This window comes from Colias eurytheme, chromosome 32 (genome assembly GCF_061535395.1).
Source record: "Colias eurytheme isolate Ceu_HAF_F1 chromosome 32, ilColEury1 Martin Lab GWU primary, whole genome shotgun sequence".
Classification (NCBI taxonomy): Eukaryota; Metazoa; Arthropoda; class Insecta; order Lepidoptera; family Pieridae; genus Colias; species Colias eurytheme.
The window spans coordinates 1,229,898-1,254,075 of record NC_143011.1 but is presented as its reverse complement, the minus strand read 5'-3'; the positions used below and the strand labels follow the sequence as shown (position 1 = coordinate 1,254,075).

Sequence of the window (24,178 nt, the reverse complement as noted above, 5' to 3'; positions counted from 1 at the left end):
ATTATTATATGCCTGGAAGCGGACCAGGTATTGAAGCATTTTTTACTTCGGCGACCCCGACCTATCTGCCACCGGTTCAGAGAACCATTGAATTTCGTGATGTATGGAAAATGGAAACCGAGGGTCAGAGAGAAATTCTGAGTATGCAGTTTTGTAAATCTGGCCTATTACAGCACAGAAATCAATTTTCAGACCGATCGTAAAGTAACCGGCGCCACCATCTTGCTTTGAAAAATTGGCCATTTTTGAAAAAAAAATTGCGTCCAATTTGAAATTTCTCCATTGCCCTGGTAGCGCCCCATCTTCCTGATCATTTTTTAGTTCTACACCCCCCACCTATCTCGCGCCGTTTCGGAGAGCCGTCGAATTTCGCGTTGTATGAAACTCGGAAACCAGCCGTGGAAATTCAATTATGAGTATCCCACCTTAATGTGCGGCTCGATTAAAGCCCCTGTGCCAAGTTTCAGCGCGATCGGACCAGCGATAGCCGTTTAAGCATTTGTATGGCGGCGGCCATTTTTTCCGCCATTTTGAATTTTTTTCACTATTTGTGGTAATTGCTCGAGGTCTACTCCAAGTTTAGTTTGAGCACCCCAGATGTAGCTGCTACCGTTTGCGCGGGCCGTTGACCGTCTCCACGGGCTGTGAAAAAGTTCAAAATTTCGGATTTTTCTGGATATCCTGGGAGCTGGGCGAGTATGAATGCATCATTGGTGTGTTTCTCCGTTGCGCCACCTCGTCTAAATTTACGTTTTTATGTTTGCGCCAAAAATGGAAAAATTCCAAAATCGAGCGACCCACTATGGCTCCCTGGTAGCGTCCCAGGGTGGTGATCATTTTTAGTTCCGGGACCCCCCACCCAACTCGCACCGTTTCCGCGGGCCGTTGGATTTTCCAATGTATGAAAGTCGGAAACGGGGGCCCGGAGCCACTCGAACGGGGCACCGATCGATTCGCCGGCTCGAACAGAGCACGTGTGCCAAATTTGAGACGTAAGGATTCATAAATGGCGATTTTGGCAAAGTACGGCGGCCATCTTGTTTTCGCGAAAATCGCCATTTTTCCACCACCCCTGGTAATCGCCACCAGTTCCGAGCATTTTTTGTTCAGACACCCCCCCTCCAGGTATCACCGTTTTTGCGCACCTCCAGGGGTCCACTCGGTTTTCGAAGGTGATCGAGATCGCTATATTTTTCCTCTGGTCACTCGGCGCACCTCTACACGATCACGTCATTATCCCCCCCACTTTCCGCGTAGTTTCCGAGAAAACCGATGTCAGTCAGTGAGTGGTAGTGTAGCTTTATATATATATAAATAACTAGCTGGTGCGTTGTGCGCGGGCTGCAAGCAGCCCGCGAGCTTCCGTGTGCTCTAAGAGTCTTAACAAACGATGTTGTTTTTTTTTTATCTATAATTAAATTATTCTAGCTATCATCAGCTCTTGGACTATAGGAATATAATTTCTAATTTTTATTTTGTCAGAAAAAAAAGTTCAAGACAACACTTACTCAATTAAACAAACAAGTACTTAATCGCAATTCATCGTTTCATAATCATAAAAAATATATAGGGTATATGACTGACAAAAAACGCTAAGAAGAGATCATTGATGTAAAAAAAAATACACCGATATTGTATGTCTACTATAATCATTACCCATGTCACATGTTTCAACAAAACAATGTAATTGGCGATGAAATTTGTGTTTTTTTTTGTTGTACCAACTAAAAAGAAAATAGCAAACTGACACATTTTTTTAACATACACATAATACCTGTATAATGTATATTTATGTGTTACATCAATCTATAATATTATTGTCATAATGATATATTATATTCAAGAATAAATAATTGAAATTGAAAATCTTACACCATGTAGGTACTTCATAATTTGATCGATATTCATAAATCATTTTATACTATGTACCTATTTTTCTTATTTAAAAGTATAAAAATGCGCAATATAAGAAAAAATGAATAAGTCAATGCTCAGTTTTCGAGCAGCCCAGTCTCTAAGATCCCAGCCAATAAATTACTTGTCTCTAATTATATTATACACTTTGATTATACTTATATAATCAAAGATTATACAGTACCTATAATACAAAATTTATATACTTATCACTAATAATTTCTCTTTCAGTTTTGAACGCCTTCGATATAGAAAGCGATTTTTTTAACCGAAGCAATACCTAATGAAAATAGAAGATTGAAATTATTTAATGAAAAAAATGATTTCGAAATTTGCAAAACGTGTTTTTAAAAGATACAATACAAAATAGGATACCTAAATAATGTGTTTTAATTTCATTGAATATGTTCATATACCTACTTGAATAAAAATGGTTACCTCTTGTTTTGTTTATAAACTAATAAAAAACTGAATTATATAAATAAGTCCCCCTGTCGAGTGTAGCTGATATTAAAATGTAAAAGCTCGAAATTAATAAATAGTTAATTGATATCGTCATTTTTCTTTATCTAGTTACATTAAATTGAATTTTGTTGATTTTTTATTGAAGTTGTTTTCTCAATATTTCTAATCCCTTAGGTATTTTAGTGATTTAGCTGCAAGCCAACAATTTAAATAGTTAGGACTATTAATTAGGTAGGTAGTTATCTGTAGTTTAGTTTTCTTTTATTCATTCATCAGTGCTATTTTTTTGATTCTATCATTTTAAAATTTTTATATGATAAGGTAGTATAGGTACCTACCTACCTACGGAATTAGGTGTTACGAAGCCTACCTACCTTTATTATTAATACCTAGGTACGTTATAAAAAAATAAAGTTATAACTTATAAATATAATGTAGGTAATGCTACATCGCCATCATTTCATCTTACACTGTTTTTGAATCGAACATGTGAAAAATGATTCATGATCATTAATTAAATGGCATAAGAAAAAGCTAATTTTAAGTAGGTACTAAACATTATCTTGTGTAGTAGATGGTAGGCAATTATCTAATCAAATCTACATAGATTAATTATATTAAGTTTCATAATATTAATATTAATAATTATTTTTGAATTTGAATTGCGAATAAAACAACAATAATTGAAACTAAAATTATTTTATTAATTAACATGACTATAATATTTTTCAACTAATGGTGACAGTACATAAGTAATACATTTTTTTCATTTTTAAAGAAAATCTATAGGTATAAAATATAAATTTATACAAAATCAAAATAACAAAAAACGAATAACTTAAATAAAATCTATACATAAAAAAACGTAGGAAAATATACTGAATATTTTTTAACACTTGGGGCGTGATCTACAAAATAATAATCGAAGAAAATACGCTACCCCGAGCTAAACGCAAACAGTACTGCATTGATTAACTTGCAAATTTTGAACAAATATTATGAACAGGTCGGATCAACATAATATAGGCTATACATATAAATAACATGGAGCGTAGCAATGCGGGTAAAGCCGCGGGGCAAGCTGGTGGTCTGCTGTTTCGTGCTTTCACGTGTTTCTTCTTAGTGACGCTGCTTTGACCGCCTGGTGCGTCTGGCTGAAATTGTTTAAAATATGAATATTTTTGTTATCCTTTTTCACATGCATGAGTATGAGTATCAATCAAAAATCAAGAATAGTCCCATAGTAAAGATTCGATTAAAATTTAATTTATGAATAGATATATAAATTCTTGCAAGACTCGACCTTGTTTTTAACAATAATGTTTATTATAAAACTCATTGTTTGTGTAATAGTATAAATTAATTAATAAAGAATTAGGTTTCTAATAGTTACAAAATATCAATAGTTTATCTTCTATATATATATTTGTATTTCTGACAAAATACAATGCATTTAATTATACAAAATAATTTAACAAAGCGTAATAACACATTGAAGAACATATTCACATTGAAGAAACTATTTTGGTATCAATAGGTACTTTATGTAGTTTCATTGTTTCATAAACATAAATTAGGCCAAAAATATAATTAATATACTTAACTGGTGATTCCATTTTTTACGAATATACATAATATATACTATCAAAGCTTGTTTTATATATGAAGAATATTTTGAATTAATTTCCTTTTATTAGCAGTGTCATTCCTCCTCCTGATGAATATTTCTTATGTACGAGCAATCTGCAGCATTTCTGAAAAAAAAAATCCACATTTATTTAAAACCTTCAATTCAATTTGTCAAAACTAAATCGTAAAGATTTGATAATTGGGACCACAATGCAGGCAGCTTTTTTTTCAAATATAAAAAAAGAATTCTCAAAATCGGTTATCCCACTGAAAAGCCAATTGAGAACTTCCTCTTGTTTCGAAATCGATTAAAATGTAAATTTAATCATGATGTTTATGCAGTTTACAAACAGGAATTAGGCCAATTTCTTAACTTGTGATTCAACTTGGTGTCATTTTTTCATCAAAATTAAAGACTTTTTCTATACCTTATATGTAAAATATTTTGCCCTCGAAATCCTTTTATTGGTAAAATAAGTAGTGTCTTTCTTCCTATGGATGAAACTGGTCTTTTATATTTTCCTAATTTCTGCTGGGAATCATTGTGGCGTTTCTGAAAAAAAAATATAAATTTGATTATTCTCATTTTTTATCACTGGCAATCAATTTAAACGTGAGTTATGAATCCATAGTTTTGTCTAAATTTAATCAAAATATGTTTTTTTAATTCTTCATTTTACACAAACAGGAATTATGCCAACAAATATAATATACTCAACTTGTGATTGAATGTACCTAGTCATATTGTTGTCCTATGTATCTGGAAAATATAAATTATATCAAGTTGTTTCATAATTTTAGAAAGAAAATTAAAAGGTTATAAAAGATATATTATAAAAACCTATGACAAATATCCGCAAAAGGAACACTTTTCAATTTTCTTACTGGCAGTGAGGTGCTTCACATCATACTGAGCAAATGAGATCTGAAACTTTCTGTATTAATGCAAAACTACCACCTCCTCCTTTATCCAGGCTTGGGACTGGCTGCGATGAGGTAGAATAAAATAATATGATAAAATTTATTCTATTCACCCTCAAACACAGGCGGAGTTACCTAACTACTTTCTAACTACTCAATATACACTAATCACTACTATTATACTAACTATAAAAGAAAAAAAATTGTAAAGTGTGTTATGAATGACACGTGTAAAGCGTTATGCATGTAATAAAATAAAATTAAATAAATATGGTCCATGATTCTATCAAAAATACATATTATGTTTACACGTAAATAAAATATATGAATAAAATATCTACATTACATAATAATTTACACGATCTAAATTAATTTACTCTAGTCTATATAAAACTAAACTTAAGTAATTGATTTTATGTACAACAAATATAATTTGTGTTGTGCATGTAAGTTTATGTTAAAAAACAAAATTGATTGATCTACATAGAAAATTGAAGCATAGCGAGACAAAATATTTAAATATTACTGTAAAATGCGCTTAGCGAATGTAAAAGTACGATATTAGAAGTAATGATGTAGCGCGTTGTACTGTAAATATACGTCGGATGTGATGCAATTCATAAAAATGAAATTACAGCCCTCCGAATAGAATAACGATGGATCATGAAAGACAATAGCGGACACTTTTAGTCCCACGGAAGGTATGAGATCCGCGGACGGTACCGGGTCGGTGTCGAGCGGAAATGCGCGCAAGCGGCCCCCGAGGTGGACACGCATTTCCACCTGTCACCGAGCCGATAAGGTCCATTGAAATCCAATTAAATTCCTATGAACCAAGCAGCTGCTATGACTTACATATCCATGGCATTATAAGATATAAGAAATGTTCAGTCAATTTTATAAATTAGTGTCACCGCCACTGAAATAAATAATTGACAATGCGCATACAACCTTTAAACCAATAACAAACTCATACATTCGCTCTCGTATTTTACTTTAATACAAATAAATGTGTTACACAGTGTTTCAACTTTAACGTAGAATCAATTCGTTTTTTTAATATAAGTGTCGTGATGATAAAAGAGTTCATAAAAAATACGCACAATGTAAACGTTGGCAACATGATTTGATTTTAATAATTGATTTTTCTGATATAGAACGGAGGTGAACAATTTCATTCCAGGAAGCCGAGTGTGTAATGCTTGCAAGTGTAACTCGTGTCAATCTACCAATGAATTGCAAAGTGAATAGTGTAATGCGTGGTGGGAAATCCCTAAAGTAACTGTGGAATGACGACGTTATTAACGTAAGGTTTACCGTCTATTAATTTTTCCCTATGTACAAGAAGCATTAAATCGTTCCTATCCCGTACGCGACCTAATGCCACGTACAACTGTCCGTGACTGAAGACATCCGATCTTAAATCAATGCCAACCCTATTAATGGTTTGGCCTTGACTCTTGTGAATGGTCATTGCATAGCACACCTGAAGGGGAAATTGCAATCGACACATTTCTATCGGACTATTATGATCAATGGGGGCTTTGAACATGATTCGCGGTATAAAAAACAATTCGGCTATTCCCGGTTTCTGAACTGTTATCAATCGAGGTGAAGTCCCTACGATTATAACTTTCGTACCATTAACTAAATGATCCGAAAAACTAAGGTTACGTATTATCATGCAAATGCATCCTACTTTTAATGTGAGATCGTGTTCTGGTATACCTTTAGGGTGCATACTATTCAACACGTCCACGCCTAAATACAATTCGTCAGTGTCATCCGTGGCCGTTTTATCTACTGAATAGAAATGTAAAAGATCGCCTGGCAAACGGTCTAATACAGTTCTATTTATTTCCCTAATATTAGAATTGTGAGTTGAAAGAATGGCTCTACCTATGCATACTTCTGGCTCGTGTTCTAAAAGGAAATCCGAAAAAACAAAATTAATTAACTCATTTAAATCTGTAGTAAATGATAAAAGTGAAAGGTCTATTAAATTTTGACAAGATCTGCCGACCTTTACCGAATGTAAAGGCAAATTGTTAGAACCTATTTGAAGCAAAAAATCGGAAAATACACTATCTTCACTACACCTCTGAGGTGTAGTTAGTGAAAACGTCTTTAAACTCTGCCATAAGGGCGATGATTTAACTGAGGCATTAAATATATCGGAATGACACTTGGCGTTGGTAACTACTGGTGGAATCTGACGAAAGTCTCCGGCAAAGATGATAACCTTTCCCCCGAAACTTTTATTAGACTTTGTCAAGTCTTGCAAAGACCTATCTAACAAATGAATGAGGTACTTGTGTACCATCGGCGCTTCGTCGTAAATAATTAAATCGGAGTGTAGTATGAGTTCAGCTCTCTGGGTTCCGTTTGTTACATACCAATACCCTAAATCGTCAATAGCGCTCAACGGATACCTAAACATACTGTGCGCGGTCATACCGCCTACATAGTTCTGCGCGGCAATACCTGAACTCGCAGTGCACAAAACTACACCGTTGAGTACGCCCCTCACGTACGCTGCTATCGTATTTAAAAGCAACGTTTTACCAGTGCCTGCCGGACCGTCTATATAAATAGCACTTTCGTTACTATTGCGAAAAACATCATCAGTTAGCAAATTTTGCACATATTCGAACACTTGCCGCTGGTCATGAGACAGCTTGGGTGTCCAAATATCTACAAATTCGCGTAACCCGTCTGCATCGTGTAGAGCCTTCTCACGGCCTAATTCGGTAGTGTCATCGCGCGCGTCAGGCAAACCCTGCTCTAACAAACACGTACCATGTTTTCGCAATAGACGGTCAATTTGAACCAAGGCCTGGGTGTACGCTCTATCCGGATCGTTATCTACGCGGTTAAGGATGTCTTCAGCCAGCTCATTTTTAAATTTTTCCCACAGTGTCGCTACTGCTACCCCGTTAACAGCCAATAATACGAAAAAGTTACGCAGGCGTGGTCCGGTCAAAAAACATGAAGCTTCCTGCATAGCTATCTCGTATTCGGCTTCATCGTTGGCGATCCCAACGGCTTTAGCGGCTTCCTGGAATGTGTTACAATTTGGACCACCCAAATTATAAAGATCCCTGTAACTACGGCAGGGGTGTAAAGCTAACAGTAATCTTAAATAAAATTGTTCACCTCTGTTGGGCGCGACCCAAAATAAACGCGTCACTATTTCTCCCCTCTGTCTTTTAGTCAAAAATTTTCCGTTATTCATTTCGTAAATGATTGTATTTTTTGTTGAGGGGCGGCTTGAATGAACTATGTACCTCTCGTAAAAATCTAAATATGTTAACCTATCAAATTCTTCACCGAGGGGACGATTAAAATACGTGATGAGATCTGAATCTGAATTTTTAACCGCACGTTCTTCATTTCCCGCCTTAAAAAAAACAGACTGGTGATTTTCTAAATGAACATCTAACATTTTTACAGTAGGCTCACGTCCCGTGACGTCAAACTCAAAAACTCTCCAAGCAGCCTCACCAGAACCGATGTATCGTTTTGTGACGTACTGTTCTATTTCGTTATTTTTGTGTTCATCTGGAACAATGGCGACTCGAGCCTCGTCTGGACCTTTGGTCATATATTTGAAAAGATATTTAATTACAGTTCGAGTGGACACTGATTCTAAATTTAAATGACAATCGTATCTAAGGAGAAGGGCAGCGTTGTATGGTACTATCCACAAATCACTAATTTCTACATCCCTCCCTCTGTATTTAATGGTGGCTGTATTTTTACTATTACGCTTTAAATTTATAAACCCTTTATCATTACAGTGTGTGACCTCTGTCTCTGGTTTTGGGAAATAGCTTGTACATTTTTTTTTTTCACTATCCCAACATTTTAAATCTGTCCTATGCGGTGGACCGCATGGACCATGAACCATATAATCTAAAACGGCTTTCCTCAATTTTCCATCAGCTTCTGAAGCGTCAGGAATATCTGCTCTAATAAATTTATCTACATCAGTACCGTGAACGGGGCCACCACCCTCGACTGCAAAACAAATATGAGCGTGTGGTAATCCCCGTTTTTGGAACTCTATTACATATAAAATATAAACAATTTTACCAAACCAAACCCCTGTGCGAAGATCCCTCAAAAGTTGTTGTAATTTAATATTAAAAACTCTAGCACAAATTGAAGGCGTATTATGATGACCTGTTGTTGAATTTTGTATTTCAGGCCATTTGGGATTGCATGTTAAAGTTAAAAGAAAAGATGGCAATCCTAATCTGTTAACTACAGCCATAGCATCCATATACTTTTGCTTCATATATCTAGGCCCCCCCGTGTAACTACTCGGCAAATAAACTCTACCAGGCACAACCCCACCCTCTCCTCGAATAGTCTCATCTACACTGATTTGCTGTAAAACTGACTCTACTTCTCTTAATGGAGCGGAACGGAGAGCATTATCCGTGTTACCTTTTTGGATGTTATACAGGTAACGAAGTCTTTCTTCTAAAATCCTACATTGCATATCAACTAACCACTCTTCGGACAAACGATTATAATCGTTGAAACGGGGTTCGCTCAGAAGGAGGCATCTAACGTATTTGTTCTGGGTTAGTTTTGCTCCATTATTGTCCGTTTTGTTAGGAAACCATCCAGGGTTACCGTGCGGATACAATAATGGATATTGAAAAGTTTCATATAAGGGGTGCATTATATCTACTGTGTGAGGCTTTTTGTCGCCAATTTTCCAGATTGCAATGGCGCGCGGAATATAGCGCTCCTGCTCATTACTAATAATGGCAGCAATCTCGTTGCCCAAAGGCATATCACCGAGAATGTTGCCATGTGTGCGTCGTGTGGTGTGTTCAAAAATGAGGTGTGCGTGGTCGGATGGTTCTTGGCTCAGCCGCTTGAAGCACTCTATATAAGGGTTATGACTATGCAAGAAATTAGTGATGGACCGAATGACTGTTAAATCTAGATTTAAATTTGAAGCGATGCTCTCTCGCTCACTGTTATCATAAATATAAAGTCCAGCCGGGTTAGTAGTTTCTGAGTACGCAAGATCGAAAACTCTGTGATAAACCCTCCCTTGAATTTTTAAAAATGATACCCCCGTTGTTGGATGTTGAAATCCGTGTGAAACACCTAACGCACTAAAAGCAAATAAATTATTATAAGCCCTTGGTTTATGCAAAAAGGAAGGGAAGCTATAAAATGGTTCATTTAAAGGCGGGAAATTCTGAACGTTATAAGCGCCAGCCCCACAACACCACTTAATACGATTCTTTTCCTCAAAGAACAATCTAGCATTACAGTACCTACACAAAAACGCTTCCCTATCTAATAATGAAATGTTTTTAAAACTATACAATTTGACGACAGTTAAGCCGTCGCCACTCTTTGTACCTATTAAATTATTTGAATTCCGCAATTCAACGTCTAGATTTCGATTAATTTTATTGTACTTGTCTACCGCTTGCCTATTAACTTCTGGATTACTTTGACTAAACTTCTGACTGGCCTGCCTATGAACCTCGGGATTGCTCTCGTTATATTTTTGAACTGCCTGCCTATGAATCTCGGGATTGCTCTCGTTATATTTTTGAACTGCCTGCCTATGAATCTCGGGATTGCTTTCGTTATATTTCTGAACCGCCTGCCTATGGATCTCGGGATGATTCTTATTATATTTTTTGACCGCTTTTAAATGAGAATCTGCATCTATAGATCGCCTACCTGGTCGTCCCCTTTTACGTCCTACCTCTACTGAATTTATTGATGAACTATCATCCGAATCTAAATTGGCATTGTTTTGTTTGTGTGCTTTAGAATAATTTTTTTTAGCCGGTCTACCGCGTTTCCTACCTACATTACTAACGTCGGGTAATTTTGTGATGCAGACAACGGGTGTGAGTGTTGTTAGTTTAGGGTCGCGAATATTTTTTAGTAAAATTATTGGTTTGAGGGAATTTAATTTAGGTTCATATTTTGGGGGTATACCTTTATTAACTAAAACGACTGGCTTTAAAATAGATAATTTAGGGTCGTCTACAATAACTAATTGGTCGTCTACACTAACTAATTGGTCGTCTACACTAACTAATTGTTCGTCTACACTAACTAATTGGTCGTCTACACTAACTAATTGGTCGTCTACACTAACTAATTCATTAATAATATCTACACTATGGAAATGATTTAAAATAATTTTATGAATTTGATATTGACTACCAAACGACGGATTCCAAAACAAAAATTTTGCAAGAGTATCTAAATTGTTGCACTGAAAAAGACGTGCGGCTCCTACCGAATGCGGGTTATGTACGTATTTATTATTCGCGTCTACGTTATGGCTATTAAAAATAAAATATTTATTATTTGACCTCCAAAAAGATATTGTATTATTAGCGCCGGTGAAGAGGTAGCTATGTGTGGAGTCATTGTGTGAAGTGTGAAATATTTTATTTTTTAGGATTAATTTTAATTGTAAAGTGTAAGTGGCTGTGTCACTGTCACATGTGGGAAACAGCCCGTTGTCGATCCAACTATCGTTGTCTGCCATCGATTTAATTTTAGCCAAATAGGTCCCTACACGTATATCAGAAGGCAATTCTTCAGGGTATAAATGAGGGTGATTGTGCGCAACCCCAAGTGGTCTTATTTGAATATATAACATATCACCAAAGTCTAAAATAGTGTCTATATTTTCCTGAGAAAATACGGCCCTATTTAGAATAGAAGAATAAACAGCCGCGCATGTTGCCATCGCGACACATTGTGCGTTATTACCCTTAAACCTGGGATCGGCTTGATGCGTTGACCCTTTAAGAATAATTTAACCGATTAAAATAATAATAAAAACAAAATGACATTTTATCAGGTCAGAAAAAACATTTATATGAATATAGAAAGTAGAAACATATTTATAATATTATATGTTAAGCAAATTGAAATGTTCCAAACAAAGAATGCATTGTATGATTATAAAATAACAATCCTTATGACATAGGTACAACAAGTATCTAGAGAAATTACCATTCTCTTAAATTTCTTAACACAAAAATATCAAATCGATTAGATAGGTAACTATCGGTTGAGATCCAAGATGTCCAAGGAGTCGAAACATAAACATACGAAAAATAAAAAAAAAATACGTAACTCGCTACAAGAAAATGTGGCGTCATTTAGGTACCTACCCCGCAATCTATAAAAAATACTCGCAACGATACTGAGACGTAGCAGTTATGATATAATATTATACTCGTATAAATAATCAAACATATCTAGAATTATTTGACATGTTAATTTTAAAACTATGTACTTACGTAATATGGTGTACCTATTCTTTTATTAAGTCATAATATAGGTATAATTAACCGTATGAAATCAAAATCAATTCTTAATTATTACCTAGCAATTAAAATTCTAGTAGTTATAGGTACTATACGATACAATTTAAAGTCTTTCTTCCGCCTCCAATACTATTCTAAAATATTGTTTATATAAATCTTGCTTCTACAATAATTATTGATCTAAGTGTAAATTAATTTCGCTACAAAATTTGAAGAATGAGAAAAATGAATTGAAATTATTTGATTTTATTTAATTATTATTAAACAATTGAAATTTAACCGAAAATTTCAATAATCCTACTAATATCATAAATCCGAAAGTTTGTGAGGATGTGTGTGAGTTTGTTACTTTTTCACGCAAATACTACTGAACCGATTACAATGAAATTTAGCTCACATATAAGAGCCAAGAGGTAACTTGGATAAACACAAAGGATAGGTTTTATCCCGGAAATCCCACGGGAACAGGAACTATGCGGGTTTTTCTTTGAAATCGCGGGCGAAGCCGCGGGCGGAAAGCTATTTTATCTATACATATAAGCATTACATTACAAAATACATATAATACGTTCAATTCCATAAAAAGAAAAAAGGTAGGTATATATCACTATAACGTAAGTTAGTACAGAACAGTACGTAACATGTCAGAGACAATATTATCATGATTTATAATAATCATTATTTTTACTATCTAAGGATATTTACAATTTTGAATATAATATTGAAGGAATTGCCTTATATTTAATTTATTTTCACAATATACCTAACACACAAAATGGCGACCGACGCCAACAACCGCGGCTGCGCCCGCTCATCGCACGCCATTGCCGGTCCTCGATCGATTCCCGCACATTTTTTTTACAACGAATTAGGGAAAAAAAATATAGTACCTACTGTTTCTTTGAAAACGCGGGCGAAGCCGCGGGCTGAAAGCTATCTTACCTATACATATAAGCATTACATTACAAAATAAATATTATACCTACGTTCAATTCCATTAAAAGAAAATAGGTAGGTATGTATCACTAATTCAGTACTTATAACGCAAGTTAATACAGAACAGTACCTACGTAACATGTCAGAGACAATATTATCATGATTTATAATAATCATTATTTTTAATATTTAAGGATATTTACAATTTTGAATATAATATTGAAGGAATTACCTAATATTTAATTTATTTTCACAATTATTAATATACCGAACACAAAATGGCGACCGACGCCGACAACCGCGGCTGCGCCCGCTCATCGCGCGACATTGCCGGTCTACGATTCCCGCGCATTTTTTTTACAATTAGGAAAAAATATAGTACTGACTTTCCTACCTAGTACCTACTATATTTATACTTGTTAAAGAAAATTACTTTATTCTGTTATCGATTAGGTACATACGCAACTACATAATGAAAAATGTTTTTTTAACACTACTTGACAACGGCAATTACGTATTAGGATCATAAGCATTAGATAGGTACCAATTTCATAAAAAATCTTTGAATAAGAATAAGAAATATCTACTTGCCTACTTATTTAGAACATTTCAATTTGCACAAAAAAGATTAACCTGATTACCTAATAGAGCCCTATGAAAATATGTACCTATGTTAATAATTAGTTCTAATAAATTGAATAAAGCTTACCGGTAGCGATACACGCCATTGCCGCTGCGTTGCCGCCATTATTGCAAGAAGATGCTTGGAACATGTCGAGGGCACGAGATCACGTAGAATCTCGAAAAGTTACTGAAAACGATACATGAATATTTAAAAACAAAGCATTAAACAAACATCAATTGTTTTCACTAAAATACTTAATCATCAATTCATTAAATCCATAGAAAAAACAAAAGAATAAATCGTTATGAATAAGAGTGAAGACTTTTGGTACCTAATTACATAAATAAACTAATTAATATATTTAATCGTTAGTTAGTAAAATATATAAAGAAAACAAACTCAAATCATTATTCACTCCAAGTACAATATGAGAGCACTGAGCAATAATTAATGATAATATGTAAATCGACTTACCCTGAGAACAGGCGAAATGGTAAAGAAGGAGGAATGGCGCGGGCACAGAATATATACTCAGGGGAAAGCGCGAAATTCACCGGAAGTAAAAATCCAGACGCGACATATTGCAAACATTACGAAAAAGTGGGAATAGACAATTTCACAGTTTTGTAATTTTTTCATAATTAAAAATTCAATTAATATTTTGTGATTACGTAGGTATTTTGAATATCTCTTATGTTTATTATATATTATAACAAAAAAATAATTTCAAAACATCTGTTTAATATTAATATATTGTAACCGTTAAGCTAATGGTATAAATATAATTCATACCTATTTTTTTTCATATTTAGAAGTTTTTTTACGAAAATATATTATAATACCTATGTATTATTATTAATGAGTACTAATAATATTTTTTAAATAAATAGGTAGTAACTAATGTTTAATTTAATTTATACAATTATTATTCAAATAATTATAGAAGATTGTGTCTATACCTATAATAAATATCAAAGTCAATTAATGCCTTTTATAAACATAATCAAGAATTCAATATTTTTATAATTATTAAACACAACTATAATGTTTATGAAATTATTCTAAAGTAGACAAAAAATGTAACGTCTTGATTAAATTGCTTAATAATTAATTTTATTCAAGTTTTTTCTAATCTAAGAAAAACATATCCAATGCTGCCAACATTATATTTATTTTGGTCATAATAGCAATGATTTTAATTTTAATGCACTTGAATAAAAGTTATATGTGCTCGTAATTTTTCATTTCATTAAATCTGTTTTATTTTTATGTCATTATATTTCTTTTAAAGATTGAATGAATTAAAGTCTTTCAATTGTTAATTTAATGTACTTTTTTACTATTGATACTAATGTCAATGTCAAATTTTAAATGATCATTGTAACGTCAAATGAATATTTATGTCAACAAACAACTTTCCGAAAACAAATAAGAAAACGGCTTCTTGTATAGAATGTAAAATATTAAGTGTTTTTTATGCATATCAAAAATATGTTTTGTAAATTTATCACTCCAAAGTCCAAAAGTAAGAAGAGGATAAGAAGTTTTCATGTAATAATTGATCTATGTACTTACTCGTTTTACTATTATATTATGTAATTCTAATAAGACGTGTCGATACTAATAACGTTTGTTTCCAATAAGTTATTATAAAAATAAAACAACGATTAACAATGAATTAAAACATATATTTTTGTGATGAAAGAACACTACAATGCCAAGTGTAAAACAAGTGAAATCTAATAAGATCAGAGAGTATGAAGATGAAGAAAAACATAATAAGTTTAATTTGCCCAACATAAAGGAAATGTTTTATGATTTGCAGATGCTCACATTTTACATTTATTGAACATTCCAGAAAGTTATTAGTATTATTAATATTGAATAACTCAGACTGATTGACCCATTGATGGTATTATATTATAGATGAAAAATAGTAATAAAGTGTATAAACTTCAATTTGAATAACCATGATATCTCTGAAAACTTGATAGCTATTGCTACTGTACATTTTATACTTCTTACTATAATATACAGAATATACCTAATAAGTGAAAGCCTACATTTTAAAAACAACATTGTTTGCTATAAGAAAAAAGGAACCGAGTATAATAATTTGGCCATACTGATTATCAATTTTAATTCACCAAACATCATAAATTTAATATATCTAATATCTATCCAAAAAATATCTTTCAAGAACAATGTAACTCGGGATCCCTGCAAAAGTCTTGACAAAAATATGAAATAAAAGTTACTGTCATTAAAATATTGATTTAAACATGGTACTTACCTATCCCTACACCAAGTTATGTCAATAATTAAATTAAATAAATATGGTTTGAATATTATGTTTTCAGTGTAAATAAATATATGTTAAAAAAAGTTATTCATGTGTTTCATTTTCTTATTAATCTAGTGTCTGTTAGTGATAATATTCATAAAGTAGAAACAAATGATTTATATTGCTATACAAATCATATTATAATTTTTTTAATATATTTTACTGTTAGATAACTTTGCATATGTATTGCACAATATGTTAAAGTGAGTAGGTATTCATTTATTAAATTTTCATTGAATGCCTGTTGATAATTATTATTATTTCACGTTTATTTTTATTATTCTAATTTGAAATCATAGTTACTTATTTGAAGAGGGTAGGTAGGTACCTCCATTTTATTCACACTTAATTTTTATTACAACAATGGCGAAAGTTTAATGAAATAAAAAACCAGTATAATTATTATTATGTAATAGATCTATACTTATTACTATGTACAGGTACACGTTTAAATAAAGGAATAGTATAGGTAGGGTAGGGTAGGGTACAACAACAAAAATAACGTGTAGCACTCGGTGACTGCCGCGGTAAATAGCATGCCTTCAAGCCACACCTCTGAGCCCGTCGGAGTGGGGAGCGTGAGGTCTTTTCGTTACGGAATTTCTCGATTCGGTCCCCGCGCTCAAGGCCCGCGATAGAAGCTATGCAATAGCATCAATAGCTTAATAAAAAAAACCGTAGATAAGTAATGTTGGCAAGGTCTTGTATTGCAGTTGCATATGTAGGTACCTATACGGAAACCTTAGTGTTGTGAGTCCAACTCGCACTTAACTCATTTTAATTTAAATCTATACCAACTTTCATAGTAAATCAACTGTCCATTTCTACACATTTAATATTTATTACAAAGAACAATTATTGTTTTGCGAATATACGCTGGTTTTATAGACCCCATAGCAATGGTGTGGCAATAGTCAGTAACTCAGTAGGTACCTACATATATATTTTATACGTCGTGTATAACTGTGTCATTTACGTTATGTCGAGACGAAATCTCAACACTGCAACTGGTATCCGTGAGATGCGTCGGTAGAAAATCTGTATAAAAATATGGTTGTTTTACCTCGATTTTTTACTATTTGTTTTAATAACATCAATAGCAATCATTCTTCTCGGTTAATTACCTATATTATATTATTCACAACTATGCGGGTTCTTCAACTACGCTGGCGAAGCCGTTGGCGCGCGGAAAGCTAGTATAAAAAATATATACCTTTTCACGAATCACATTCAAGTATTATGAAGTTTCATGTAGGTAAACTTTTGATGTAAGTAACAATTAAGGTAGACAGGTCTATATTGATATATGTAATATTTTGTAGTTTACGTAACGCCTAAAAATTAACTAAGAATTTACCTAATTGGCTAAAATTTTTTAGGAAGTCTGTTTATATACTTTTTACATATATAACTTCGCAAGGTCGAATTGGTTCAAAAATTGAATTGTGTCAGTATCGTATTGAATTTGAATAGCATTCTACTTATTGGCGTCTTTTTCTCCAATAATATTTTAAAATTCATATATTAAAAGCTTATGATGTATGGTCCCTACGTGAGGAATACATGAATACATTAAACAAATTTAAGATAAATTCCAGATAGAATAGCAACTGCCTAAGTACCAATGCAACAAAATCAATCTTTTCTGCACACTATTCAGCCTTTCAACCAGAGAAGATCGTGAGGTAATCCGGCACTTGGTGAGCGTGCTGGTTTTTTTACTCCGTGAAACTGTCCACGTTCGAGGGTGCGTGGAGCGCGGACTGCAAGCAGCCCACGGCCCATCCCAGGTCAGAAATCTTCAGTCATTTGAAAATGCATTCGAATATCTTGTCCATTTATTACTATCTGGTAGCAGCGATTCAACAGTCAGTCGGTAATGTTTATAAATACCCCATTCAAATATTTTCTACTCCGGGAGGCTGTCGACCTTCGAGGTTGCGCGGTGCGCGGGCAGCAAGCTGCCCGCGGTGCCGTCTTTTTCCGTTGCTATTCCCATTAACCTTCCTACTATGGAAATTTCCATACAAAATTTTCGAAAAAAAAAAATTTCACTTTTTAACAAAAAATTTTATATGCCTAGAAGCGGACCAGGTTTTGAAGCATTTTTTGCTTCGGCGACCCCGACCTACCTGCCACCGGTTCAGAGAGCCGTTGAATTTCGTGATGTATGGAAAATGGAAACCGGGGGTCGGAGAGAAATTCTGAGTATGCAGTTTTGTAAATATGGCCGATTAAAGAACAGAAGTCAATTTTCAGACCGATCGTAAAGTAACCGGCGCCACCATCTTGCTTTGAAAAATTGGCCATTTTTGAAAAAAAAATTGCGTCCAATTTGAAATTTCTCGATTGCCCTGGTAGCACCCCATCTTCCTGATCATTTTTTAGTTCTACACCCCCCACCTATCTCAAGCCGTTTCGGAGAGCCGTCGAATTTCACGTTGTATGAAACTCGGAAACCAGCGGTGGAAACTTGATTATGAGTATGCCATCTTAATGTGCGGCTCGATTAAAGCCCCTGTGCCAAGTTTCAGCGCGATCGGCCCAGTAATGGCCGTTTTAGAAATTGTATGGCGGCGGCCATTTTTTCCGCCATTTTGAATTTTTTTCACTATCTGTGGTAATTGCTCGAGGTCTACTCCAAGTTTAGTATGAGCACCCCAGATTTAGGTGCTACCGTTTGCGCGGGCCGTTGACCGTCTTCGCGGGCTGTGAGAAAGTTCAGGGTTTCATATTTTTCTGGATATTCTGGGAGCTGGGCGAGTATGAATGCGTCATTGGTGTGTTTCTCCATTGCAGCACCTCGGCTATAGGCACCTTTTTATGTTTGCGCCAAAAATGGAAAAATTCCAAAATCGAGCGACCCACTATGGCTCCCTGGTAGCGTCCCAGGGTGGTGATCATTTTTAGTTCCCGGACCCCCCACCCAACTCGCACCGTTTCCGCGGGCCGTTGGATTTTACGTTGTATGGAAGTCGGAAACGGGGGCCCGGAGCCACTCGAACGGGGTACCGATCGATTCGCCGGCTCGAACAGAGCACGTGTGCCAAATTTGAGACGTAAGGATTCATAAACGGCGATTTTGGCAAAGTACGGCGGCCATCTTTTTTTTGCGAAAATGCCCATTTTTCCACCCCCCCTGGTAATCGCCACCAGTTCCGAGCATTTTTTGTTCAGACACCCCCCCTCCAGGTATCACCGTTGTTGCGCACCTCCAGGGGTCCACTCGGTTTTCGAAGGTGATCGAGATCGCTATATTTTTCCTCTGGTCACTCGGCGCACCTCTACACGAGCATGTCGAAATCCCCCCCACTTTCCACGTAGTTTCCGAGAAAAGCGATGTCAATCAGTCAGTCAGTCAGTGGTAGTGTAGCTTTATATATTATAATAATAACTAGCTGGTGCGTTGTGCGCGGGCTGCAAGCAGCCCGCGAGCCCCTTTTGCCCCTGGGTTGAAGCAATAGGGCAGTCATTAGAAAATGTGTTAGAATTCCAAGTCCATTTATAATTTTCTGCTAACTGCGATTCCACAGTCAATCGGAAGTGCTTATAAATTCCCAATTCATAAATTTTCTATTCTGGAATGCTGTCGACCTTCGAGGGTGCGTTGTGCGCGGGCTGCAAGCAGCCCGCGAGCCTCTTTTGCCTCTGGGTTTAAGCAATAGGGCAGTCATTTGAAAATGCATTCGAATTTCCTGTCCATTTGTTACATCTGCTAACAGCGATTCTACAGTCAGTCGGTAATGCTTATAAATTCTTCATTCAAGTATTTTCCACTTCGGGAGGCTGCCCACCTTCGAGGGTGCATAGTGCGCGGGCTGCAAGCAGCCCGCGAAGCATCCCAGGGCAGAAATCTTCAGTCAGTTGAAAATGCATAAAAATTCCCCGTCAATTTGTTAATATCTGCTAAAAGCGATTCCACAGTCAATCGGAAGTGCTTATAAATTTCCCATTCAAATATTTTCTATTCCGGGGGGCTGTCTACCTTCGAGGGTGCGTGGTGCGCGAGCTGCAAGCAGCTCGCGGCTCATCCCAGGGCAGAAATCTTCAGTCATTTGAAAATGCATTTGAATTTCCTGTCCATTTGTTACATCTGCTAACAGCGATTCTACAGTCAGTCGAAACTGTTTATAAATTACTTATTCAAATATTGGTTAAATTCTTGAAACGTGATCCCCGAATTTCATCATTTTGAGGTGTCTAATCGATAGTGGGCAGTGACTTTTCATAATAAACTGTTAAAGAGTTTACATAACACGCTCGTCGCTTCGCTCCTCGCTACCTATTTGAATATTTACGCCGGCCGCTGACGTGACTTGCTCGCTTCGCTCGCTTGGCTAGTGCGGTAGTTCAAAAGTAACCTAACTGGCTCGTCGCTTCGCTCCTCGCTACTTCTTTGAATATTTACGCCGGCCGCTGACGTGACTTGCTCGCTTCGCTCGCTTGGCTAGTGCGGTAGTTCAAAAGTAACCTAACTCGCTCGTCGCTTCGCTCCTCGCTACTTCTTTGAATATTTACGCAGGCCGCTGACGTGACTTGCTCGCTTCGCTCGCTTGGCTAGTGCGGTAGTTCAAAAGTAACCTTACTGGCTCGTCGCTTCGCTCCTCGCTACTTCTTTGAATATTTACGCCGGCCGCTGACGTGACTTGCTCGCTTCGCTCGCTTGGCTAGTGCGGTAGTTCAAAAGTAACCTAACTCGCTCGTCGCTTCGCTCCTCGCTACTTCTTTGAATATTTACGCAGGCCGCTGACGTGACTTGCTCGCTTCGCTCGCTTGGCTAGTGTGGTAGTTCAAAAGTTAACCTAACTCGCTCGTCGCTTCGCTCCTCGCTACTTCTTTGAATATTTACGCCGGCCGCTGACGTGACTTGCTCGCTTCGCTCGCTTGGCTAGTGCAGTAGTTTAAAAGTTAACCTAACTCGCTCGTCGCTTCGCTCCTCGCTACCTATTTGAAAATTTACGCCAGCCGCTGCCGTGATTCGCTCGCTTCGCTCGCTTGGCTCGTGCGGTAGTTCAAAAGTTAATAAATATTTTCTACTCCGGGAGGCTGTCGACCTTCGAGGTTGCGCGGTGCGCGGGCAGCAAGCAGCCCGCGGCGCCGTCTTTTGCCGTTGCTATTCAATTACCCTTCCTACTATGGAAATTTCCATATAAAATTTTCGAAAAAAAAAATTTCGCTTTTTACCAAAAATTTTTATATGCCTGGAAGCGGACCAGGTTTTGAAGCATTTTTTACTTCGGCGACCCCGACCTACCTGCCACCCGTTCAGAGAGCTGTTGAATTTCGTGATGTATGGAAAATGGAAACCGAGGGTCGGAGAGAAATTCTGAGTATGCAGTTTTGTAAATCTGGCCGATTAGAGCACAGAAATCAATTTTCAGACCGATCGTAAAGTAACCGGCGCCACCATCTTGCTTTGAAAAATTGGCCATTTTTGAAAAAAAAATTGCGTCCAATTTGAAATTTCTCGATTGCCCTGGTAGCGCCCCATGTTTCTGATCATTTTTTAGTTCTACACCCCCCACCTATCTGGCGCCGTTTCGGAGAGCCGTCGAATTTCGCGTTGTATGAAACTCGGAAACCAGAGGTGGAAACTCGATTATGAGTATGCCAACTTAATGTGCGGCTCGATTAAAGACCCTGTGCCAAGTTTCAGCGCGATCGGACCAGCGATGGCCATTTTAGCATTTGTATGGCGGCGGCCATTTTTTCCGCCATTTTGAATTTTTTTCACTATCTGTGGTAATTGCTCGAGGTCTACTACAAGTTTAGTTTGAGCACCCCAGATGTAGCTGCTACCGTTTGCGCGGGCCGTTGACCGTCTCCGCGGGCTGTGAGAAAAATCAAGATTTCGGATTTTTCTGGATATCCTGGGAGCTGGGCGAGTATGAATGCATCATTGGTGTGTTTCTCCGTTGCGCCACCTCGTCTAAATTTACGTTTTTATGTTTGCGCCAAAAATGGAAAAATTTCAAAATCGAGCGACCCACTATGACTCCCTGGTAGCGTCCCAGGGTGGTGATCATTTTTAGTTCCGACACCCCCCACCCAACTCGCACCGTTTCCGCGGGCCGTTGGATTTTACGTTGTATGGAAGTCGGAAACTGGGGCCCGGAGCCACTCGAACGGGGCACCGATCGATTCGCCGGCTCGAACAGAGCACGTGTGCCAAATTTGAGACGTAAGGATTCATAAACGGCGATTTTGGCAAAGTACGGCGGCCATCTTGTTTTCGCGAAAATCGCCATTTTTCCACCACCCCTGGTAATCGCCACCAGTTCCGAGCATTTTTTGTTCAGACACCCCCCCTCCAGGTATCACCGTTTTTGCGCACCTCCAGGGGTCCACTTGGTTTTCGAAGATGATCGAGATCGCTATATTTTTCCTCTGCTCACTCGGCGCACCTCTACACAATCACATAATTATCCCCCCCACTTTCCGCGTAGTTTCCGAGAAACCCGATGTCAGTCAGTCAGTGAGTGAGTGGTAGTGTAGCTTTATATATATATGACTAGCTGGTGCGTTGTGCGCGGGCTGCAAGCAGCCCGCGAGCCCCTTTTGCCCCTGGGTTGAAGCAATAGGGCAGTCATTTGAAAATGCATCAAAATCCCCCGTCAATTTGTTATTTGCCAACAGCGATTCCACAGTCAATCGGAAGTGCTTATAAATTCCCAATTCAAATATTTTCTATTTTGAAATGCTGTCGACCTTCGAGGGTGCGTGGTGCGCGGGCTGCAAGCAGCCCGCGAGCCTCTTTTGCCTCTGGGTTGAAGCAATAGGGCAGTCATTTGAAAATGCATTCGAATTTCCTGTCCATTTGTTACATCTGCTAACAGCGATTCTACAGTCAGTCGGTAATGCTTATAAATTCTCCATTCAAGTATTTTCCACTTCGGGAGGCTGCCCACCTTCGAGGGTGCGTGGTGCGCGGGCTGCAAGCAGCCCGCGAAGCATCCCAGGGCAGAAATCTTCAGTCAGTTGAAAATGCATAAAAATTCCCCGTCAATTTGTTAATATCTGCTAACAGCGATTCCACAGTCAATCGGAAGTGTTTATAAATTTCCCATTCAAATATTTTCTATTCCGGGGGGCTGTCTACCTTCGAGGGTGCGTGGTGCGTGAGCTGCAAGCAGCTCGCGGCTCATCCCAGGGCAGAAATCTTCAGTCATTTGAAAATGCATTTGAATTTCCTGTCCATTTGTTACATCTGCTAACAGCGATTCTACAGTCAGTCGAAACTGTTTATAAATTACTTATTCAAATATTGGTTAAATTCTTGAAACGTGATCCCCGAATTTCATCATTTTGAGGTGTCTAATCGATAGCGGGCAGTGACTTTTCATAATAAACTGTTAAAGAGTTTACTTAAAACGCTCGTCGCTTCGCTCCTCGCTACCTATTTGAATATTTACGCCGGTCGCTGACGTGACTTGCTCGCTTCGCTCGCTTGGCTAGTGTGGTAGTTCAAAAGTAACCTAACTCGCTCGTCGCTTCGCTCCTCGCTACTTCTTTAAATATTTACGCCGGCCGCTGACGTGACTTGCTCGCTTCGCTCGCTTGGCTAGTGCGGTAGTTCAAAAGTTAACCTAACTCGCTCGTCGCTTCGCTCCTCGCTACTTCTTTGAATATTTACGCCGGCCGCTGACGTGACTTGCTCGCTTCGCTCGCTTGGCTAGTGCTGTAGTTCAAAAGTTAACCTAACTCGCTCGTCGCTTCGCTCCTCGCTACTTCTTTGAATATTTACGCCGGCTGCTGACGTGACTTGCTCGCTTCGCTCGCTTGGCTAGTGCGGTAGTTCAAAAGTTAACCTAACTCGCTCGTCGCTTCGCTCCTCGCTACCTATTTGAATATTTACGCCAGCCGCTGCCGTGATTCGCTCGCTTCGCTCGCTTGGCTCGTGCGGTAGTTCAAAAGTTAATAAATATTTTATACTCCGGGAGGCTGTCGACCTTCGCGGTTGCGCCGTGTGCGGGCAGCAAGCAGCCCGCGGCGCCGTCCTTTGCCGTT

At 37.2% G+C, this 24,178-nt stretch overlaps 1 long non-coding RNA gene across 2 annotated transcripts; it reads right to left on the bottom strand.

Annotated features, from left to right (window-relative positions):
- Nucleotides 1–3,062: 3,062 nt before the first annotated feature.
- Nucleotides 3,063–14,510, bottom strand: LOC149895108 (uncharacterized). Of its 2 annotated transcripts, XR_016458497.1 has the most exons (5): nucleotides 14,302–14,502; nucleotides 13,912–14,013; nucleotides 4,744–4,768; nucleotides 4,437–4,561; nucleotides 3,063–4,133 (listed from the first exon to the last, which is right to left on the bottom strand). It is a non-coding gene; the product is annotated as an uncharacterized LOC149895108 (long non-coding RNA). The 2 variants fall into 2 exon arrangements; XR_016458496.1 differs by lacking the exon at nucleotides 4,744–4,768 and having other exon boundaries at nucleotides 14,302–14,510.
- Nucleotides 14,511–24,178: the final 9,668 nt, after the last annotated feature.